At 40.0% G+C, this 8,041-nt stretch overlaps 1 non-coding gene across 1 annotated transcript; it reads right to left on the bottom strand.

The window, feature by feature from the left end:
- Nucleotides 1-2,164: 2,164 nt before the first annotated feature.
- Nucleotides 2,165-2,236, bottom strand: TRNAE-CUC (transfer RNA glutamic acid (anticodon CUC)). The gene has a single exon. It is a non-coding gene; the product is annotated as a tRNA-Glu (tRNA).
- Between the last annotated feature and the right edge of the window lie 5,805 nt (nucleotides 2,237-8,041).

Below are 8,041 nucleotides of genomic sequence, written 5' to 3'. Positions count from 1 at the left end.
AAACTTGAACTTAGTTTTATACTCTGGTAAACTAACTCCCCTGCTTAGAGCTTGGCCCACTTTGTATTTCAGCATCCACAGCTGGACTTTCCTACTGACGTGGCATAAAACTAAAGACTTATTCTTGTACAAGGCAGAGGCAACTATAGCTTCCCAGTACTTCCAAATAGAATACTCTAAATTATTCTTACCTAAATAATTTATTTACTTGCTATTACTGTTTTTGAATACCTAAAGTAAACTCCACTAATTTAAGATACAATATTGCAAAAATTATTAGGACAGATTTTTTAAATTTTTTTTTCTTCTAGTACCAACATTGTGCGCAGAAATACTCTTTTTTCTGCATACAGTGTTGGTACCAGATGCAAAAACATTCAGCCCCTAACTAGACCCATCCACAGGTGTCTACCTCAGAATACCAGACTGCCAGTTTCCTGTTTGGGACAAGAACCCCAATTGATACCTCCTACCCTCACTACCTCCCAGCCTCCTTTTCTAGGAAAAAAACATGCAGAAAATTTTGTTCTCAAAAATAGTACATCAGTACCATTTCTGCAATAGAAAAATAAGTGCTCTGGAAATAGTAAAAGTTTTAACCCTTTTCTTCTGTGCCTGACTGTCAGCTCTATTCATGGTACTAACTGTAGCCACTATTTTTTATGCAATTTTTTTTTTCAGAAATACAAATATTAAAAGATTAGGGTGATTCAGTATCTGAGATGTTTATAGTTGGAAATAAAAAGAAAAAAACCTCTTCTCAGTCAAGTAGCTGACCAAGAACATGAAAACTCAGATGTTTTCTTACTACTCAATGCAAGACTCATCTGTTTATTAACCAAATAATAAGGAACTTGCAGAGCTGTCCTTTTCAGCACAATAGGCAGTCAAGCAGCAGGACACAGGGTATTTTGCACTTTTAAAAACAATCATTTCTTCCTCTTGGGTTTTCTACACAAAGCACTGCTGCTTACCTCAGTTGCTTCTGCTTTGCCTCTTACATTTTTATTTACTCTTTTTCTGAGGGTGTGGTTCTCTGTCAGCTGTTCTAAGTGTCATAAAAGTGACAGACTTAGAGAATTACAATCTTCCTTTTCTTTTGGGTAAAGTGCAGCACTGCAGATCCCAACTGGATCTGAAAAGGAAATGGCAAAATGCAGCAGGATTACTGAATCATGTCTGTCTACATGAAACAAGCAACAAGCTCTCCAGAGGCAGGCTTTAACTCAATCTCCCTCTGCCTTCAGAAAGAAAGATTGTGCATTTTCTTTTATTTTTCTTCCTTTTAAGATTAGAGAACTAATCTGGGTTTACAAGCAGGGAAGGGAATTGGCACAATTTCTGAGGCAGTAGCTTCCTGCCCTTCTTTGTCCACTGGAACAAACACCCCTGGGCAGGGGGAAAGTATGAAATTAGCTTTGCCACTAGAAGAGCTGTGAAACCACCCATCAGCTTTTATGAAAAATAATAAATCTCACTCAAAACATTACCAAGTTTCCTTAACAGTCTCAAAACTAATTTTCAATGAGGTTTAATAGCCCCAGTCTATGTCAGTTATTTCTTCAGGATTTCTAGAATGTATCTTAGGTTTGTTCCTATTACTAGAAAATGCAATCAGTTGGGAAACATGCAAGCAGATTTTCTATTGCAAAGTAGTCAAATTTTGTTCAAGTAGTATTTGGCTCTACCCGCTACTAATTCTGGAAACTTAATGTCCAAACTAAATTCCAGTGTTGATTTTCTTTATTGGAAGATCTTTCCAGGATTTCATTTTTATTAGTAATAATGCATGAACAAATCAGACAACTAATAATCCTCATTTGTAGAAGTTACAGAAAGAATAAGCATTGGCAGAAGTAAGAAGACAGGAACCATTGTTTGCACATCTTAAGTAGTGTGGTCTGAAACATCAAAATAAAGAGAGTGAAACTGGGAATCTCATGTCATCAAGCCCTTTCATGTGACTTAATGAGATATTTTATACTGAACTAGCAGGATGCTAATTTCAAAATTAATTATCTGTATATGTGTAATTACATATTCAAATCGATCTCTTTCAGGTATGCACCGATACCTCAGTGGAAAACTAATTAACCCTCTTGCTAGTACTAAAAAGCTGAAAAAACCTCGTCACTGCGCTAAAGTTAAGCCAGAACACTTTCACTTCCCTGACCGGGAATCGAACCCGGGCCGCGGCGGTGAGAGCGCCGAATCCTAACCACTAGACCACCAGGGAGCGTGCGAAGGATTACGGGCGCTGGCATTGACCCAGAGCCAAACCGTGAGACTTTTGAAAATTATATATATTCCCACATAATTTAATTGCTCAGTTCTATTACTAGAATCACAATTAAGACTCTGTTTTCTAAGCATCCTTTCTACTAGCATTCTTTGTATGTATTATCTATATATTCAAGGCAAAAATACTTCCAAAGTGTTTTAAAGCTGCATTCAAATGCCAACAGTATTTAAAACACTTAAATACATTAAAGAAGCACTCATTGGGAGTGGTAAGTTACCTGACAGTAGTTACTTTATAACTTGTGTATTTGTTTATGGAAAATTATGTATTAAAAGTAAAAATTCCTAGACACAGACAATATAACTCACCTTGGTGTTCCATATTTGGGTGCATGGTGCTTAGCTGCCTAGTGGAATTAAATCCCAACACTTGGAAACACTTGGTGTTTCTGACTCAAAGTAGCTATATTATGAAACCATTAGTGATGTAAAAGTGGTAAGGAACACTCTCAGCAAACTATATAAAAGCTAGATTCCTAATTAGTTTTTTCCACTTTTCCCAGCAAGCAGCTGTTCCTGAAGATGAAAGTGAAAGCATTGCTGAAAGGTATTGCTAATGGGCAACCTGGTCTAGTGGAAGGGGTGTGTTCCCTGCCCATGGCAGGGGGGTTGGAACTGTTAAGGTCCCTTCCAGCCCAAGCCATTCTGTGATTCGATGATTCTTACAAAGAAAAATAAATCCCTAAACCTAACAAAGCTATAAAGAAGATACAGTTCTTCATTAAGATTCTGAACTTTATACTCAAAAAAATTGCCCAGTTTTACAATATTTCAGTCATCAGGTTGAGAAAATATCAGTAGAGGAGCTAAGTTATAGAGGTAGTATATTTCCAGAAGAAATCTCTCTCTCCTGCTTACTCTCTTTGCCTCCCTGTATTTTTCATGACACTTCTAATGCAGTAATCAGTTTTGTTACAGGACTTTGTAAGCAGAAATTCAGTTTCAGTTTTAGCTGTACATGTGTAAGGTCAGGGGTCAGGTGGCTGACATCTTTCTGGGAAACAGTTTACGCACTAGATTTTGGTTTGGGAAGGACTGTCTTCCCTTTATTTGTAATGAGTTCCACTGATGAGGATAAGATCTGTTTCTCTGGTCCAGAGAGGAAAAAAAAAGAAATTGACTTGGTTCTACTTGCCAGAGAAGGAGACTAAGGTTATTGATGCTGTGCCAAGGACAGAGCCAATACTTTACAATCATTTGCATGTGGATTGGAAAAAAACATTGGAAACCAGAATTGGAGCCCAGCACACCCCTCCAGGATGCCAGCCCTCAACGTTATAGCAGTTGTGGTAGGGTATAAAGAGGGAAGTGAGGCCATTAGATTTAATTCTTAAAGCTTAAACTATGCTTAGTTTAAGCCATGTTGTGGTTGCCATTATATCTGCTGAGACGCCAGTTCCTGTCAGTACTCAATAGGTGCTCCCCAGGAATGCCTGGTAGACAGAGCTTTCCTCAGGGCACTGAAGAGTGTTGATGTTCTGGATGCTAACCAGGTTTTGGCCGGATATGCCATTAACTTGGTGCTAGGCTTCAAAGCAAACATGTCTTCAGTGCCTTGGGAGGCTTTATGCTACAGCTCTTAGGAGGCTCAGGTTCTTCCTAAATTAATCAGCAGCTTTGGGCTTTAGTGGAGTATGAGGAGTTGTATGTTATTAGATCAGTTCTTTGGAACACAGAGGAGAGAGAGGATCTTGACAGCTTCTGAGTTTGACAAAGGGGTCACAAAAAAACAACTCCATCCTAGGCTGAAAGGAGTTTTGAAAGAAGATTAGTGGTTTTGTGGAGAACCGTATTATGAATAAATAATGTACACAGTGGCTTGCTTGGGGTGGGGTAGAGGCAGAAACTGAAGTAGCACAAAGTAGATGGAGTTCCTACAGATGACAGCTTTTTCCTGGGTTTTATGTGGACACATTTGTTAAGGAATTCATCACACAACAGTAAGCAAGTAAAAATTAGCATGTAAATACTATATTAATATTTTATATTGTGATGCTAAGTACATTTAAATTGAAGCTAAAATCTACAATACTGAAACCAAAATCCAGTTCCTATTCCCCATTCTTATATTATTATGAATTAATCTGATGGACTTTGATTTTTTCATAGCTGGACACTTATTGAGGAATTCAACAATAGAAGTGGGAGTGGAAAACTGAAGGAAGCTCAGTAGTATTGTGTGCAGTGACAAAGCATGAAGGGATTGGCTTCATTAGTGGCCTCATTACAAAGTGTAGTCTCAACTCTGCATGCCTAAAACACTAAGTGTACATGCAAAGGGAAATCTGGAAGTACTCTATTAATATTTTGATTCAACTCTAATAATTTTGGCTACATTCATAAATGGAAGTAAGAAAGTAACTGGGGAAGTTTGCTTTTGTATTTTAGCTAAGAGGGAAGCAGGAGGGATGCATGGAGATGCGTGGAAACCTGGAACCATTTCTTGGTTCTTCAGTGACTCTTGTGGCTGTGTAAAGCAGGGCAGAAAGTATTTCTGAGTGGAGTCACTCTCCATCTTCTGCCCAGGGCAGACTGGCATTGCCTTAGAAATGTTTTCCACTTCCCAGAGCTAGTAAAAAGATCAATACAAATTAAAAATATGGGATAATCTAATTAACCAAGTCTTGTTGATTTGTTTTATCTAGCCAGTTTGAAGATATTTATTTTCCTCCTCTTTTCTATCCTGGCTCCTAGTAAGGAGAACAGAATAATTGAAAGTTGAATTTCAAGTTAAATTATTTTTAATGCTCAAAACTTCAGATAAAATTTGAAGTAAATCTTCTTAGCTTCTGAAATTTGATCATCAATAACAAACTGTGTATCCTGCAAGAAGATAGTAAATTTATTTGAAAAGGAGAGTAACAAAGTATTTTGTAAAATATAAATATTAATTAAGTTTCCATGTACTAATTCTGGAGTGGCTCTAGCCAAATACAACAAAGAGATTTGATCTTTGCTAAAAATGGATTGCTTGGCAGCCTTTTTGTGCTTTTTTATAGATCAAACTTTATAAAGAAGTCCTGTCTCCAGCTGTCTCTAGCACCATATGAGAGATAGCAGTTAAATCATTACAAGAAGTGATTAGTCATGGCGAATATGCTTACCATGGACTCTTTAATAATCAGCTTTGTACTGCTTTTGCTCTCTTATGATTTCATGGAACTGTTTGTCTGGGAGGTGTTTTTTAAATGTATAAAATGTTAATGTTAAATCAATAACATTTTGATTATTTTTCCATACTGGGTCTGATATAAAAGTGAAAAAGGTAGCCAAATAGCAGTAACTTGTGCAGATTATGCCACATCCAGCTTTATTAAAAAACCTGCTGAAGACTATTCATTACAAAGACTAGGCTAGGAGAATGCAATGACAGTAAACTAGCAAGGAGATATGGCATAAATACATCTGTGTGGCCTTCCCATCTCAAGATTTATGGTCCTAGTGTGTCAGAAGCATTTACACTTAGGTCTACACTGGCTAGCCACTTTCTCAATCCTCAGTTCAGAAGCTATTTCCTAGTTCTTCATCACTTATAAGTAATATTCTCCAGAAAATTTAGAATCTACTTCTAGGAAACTTCTGAACTGGGAAAAAAAAAAAGGGGACGTAGACCTCCAAGAGACCTCTAGCAGAGGACTTAAGTGCCTCAGTTAGTAGGCTGGAGGCTTACTTACTCATAACAAGCCTTGCTTTAGTTAGAGCATGCTGGCTGTGCAGGTGGAATAGCACATTCCTTGAAAATAATACTGAGGCTGAAACTATCACAGTAGAATAAAACACTGCAGCAGTAACAGTTCCTCATTCATTTGCAGAGAATGAAGGTCAGGAAAGTGATCTGTTAGCCTGATCTGATTGAACTTCTCATATTGGTTGACTGAACTCTTACCTACAAGATTTAAGCTCCTTAAGGAAGAATACATAATATGGGTAAAAGCCCAGAGCCAAGTACATAATCACTAAATTACAATTTAAAGTCTTAGTAAGGACAGCCTTTATTTCCTCCAAGATTTCAGAAGCACACACTGCTTTAGGCAAATGTGACTCACCGAGTTTGCATGCAAGGAGTTTGGTTTAAAACTCAGTGAAGAACAGATCTATCGAGATAAACCTCAAATCTTGTTGGACCTGTTTATTTCCGCTGCTTTTGATATGAAATTCTGTAGATAAGAAGCCACAAACTGACTGAAAAGCTGTAAGGAGAGGGAAAAGATTTCCTTTGAATTCCAGTTTACTGTTTTCACAATAGTGTTTCTATTTATATGTATAATCCCTGGTAGGGCAGCTCACCAATTGTTTAGAGACTGAGAATACTTAAAAGCAGTTGTACACAAATAAATGTAGAAAAATATAAAAGCTTGAATTCAGTAAGATATAAAGTGGTGTGGTGGTTTGACCAGGAAGAAGTGGGAATTCTGGGAAGCCGTGGTCAAACCAATGGATGTTCGGAGTTTGATATAGGCACCTGGTGTGACCAGTGTGGTTTGGACACACCTCCGAGAATACACAGGGGTTAAAAAGCAGAGCTTCGGCCCTGAGAGGCTCTCTTGGGACGTCGAGGCGAAGAGGTCGGATCTCCCTCCCCTGTCCAGCCGCTGCTGCTGGGCAGGGGAGGGGCAGCCATTCGGTAGGCCCGGGGCCTGGACAGAGATGGGGGTGAGAAGGCCCTCGAGGATGGAAGGGTGGAGGAGCAGCCCCAAGAGACATCGGGCAGCCATTCTCCCCCCAGGAGGGAGAGAGAGAGAGAGTCGGCGTCTGAATGTGATAGCAGCCGGCCCAGGAGGAGAAGCGGGGGGGGGGGGGGGGGGGGGAAGAGTGCCGGCAGGCCGGAGCAGCAGCAGCACCTGTGGGAGTAGGACAGGCAGAGACTGAAATTTTTAACCCTTTCTTACATGACTGGGGCCTTGCAAAAATGATAATCCTCCTCGGAGTTGAATAAGAAGGGAGATAAGAGATGAGATGAGACAAGGACCTGGCCCAAAGGATTGTGGAGACGATTGACTGAGTGGGGAGAGATGATTGGAGTGGCCTTTTGGCTGGACTTTTCTTGTGGCCATGGACTCAGTTTGTTCCTGTGACACAGAGACTGCACTTGGGGGGGAAGCAGTGCCTCAGAACCAGGAGGGTTCATTGTGGGGACCCCTCGGCCCCAGGGGGTTGGAAAAATATGGGGGGGGACAGATGTCCCAAAACAGAGGCTGTGCCTTTTTGGAGTGAGACAAGGCATCCTTAAAACACAACCCTAAAAGCAGCTCTGGTCCATGCACAGTGGTGAGAGCACTGAGCATGGAAGGAAGATGTCACAAGCGGCAAAAGGACTTTTCCAGGCGGTGCCGAGTGACATTGGAAGCACAGAGGTTTCAGCGTGTTTCCAGGGGAAGCCTATGGAACAAGAAGGACTCCTCTCCTCTTCATGGACTGAAGTTTGAGTATTCTAAAGGGTGGTGCCAGGCTGGGCAGTTGGTGATTTGGGAGAATGTATCGGATTGGGAAATTCTGGTGGTGGGGAGGAGGAAAGTGTTTTTGTAAGGTTTTCAATTTTTTTTCTTTTCCTTATAGTTTCTTCCTATTTTCCTGTAGTTTAGGTAATAAAGTGTTCTTTATGCTTAAGCTGGAGCCTGTTTTGCTTATTCCTGGTCACATCTCACAGCAGACACCAGGGTGAGAGCATTTTCATGGGGGCACTGGCTCTGTGCCAGGCTCAAACCATGACAGTGGACATGGCTGTATGGATGCTTATTAA

Source organism: Zonotrichia albicollis, chromosome 5 (assembly GCF_047830755.1).
Source record: "Zonotrichia albicollis isolate bZonAlb1 chromosome 5, bZonAlb1.hap1, whole genome shotgun sequence".
In the NCBI taxonomy this organism is placed as follows: domain Eukaryota; kingdom Metazoa; phylum Chordata; class Aves; order Passeriformes; family Passerellidae; genus Zonotrichia; species Zonotrichia albicollis.
This window is presented reverse-complemented; position numbering and strand designations above follow the sequence as displayed.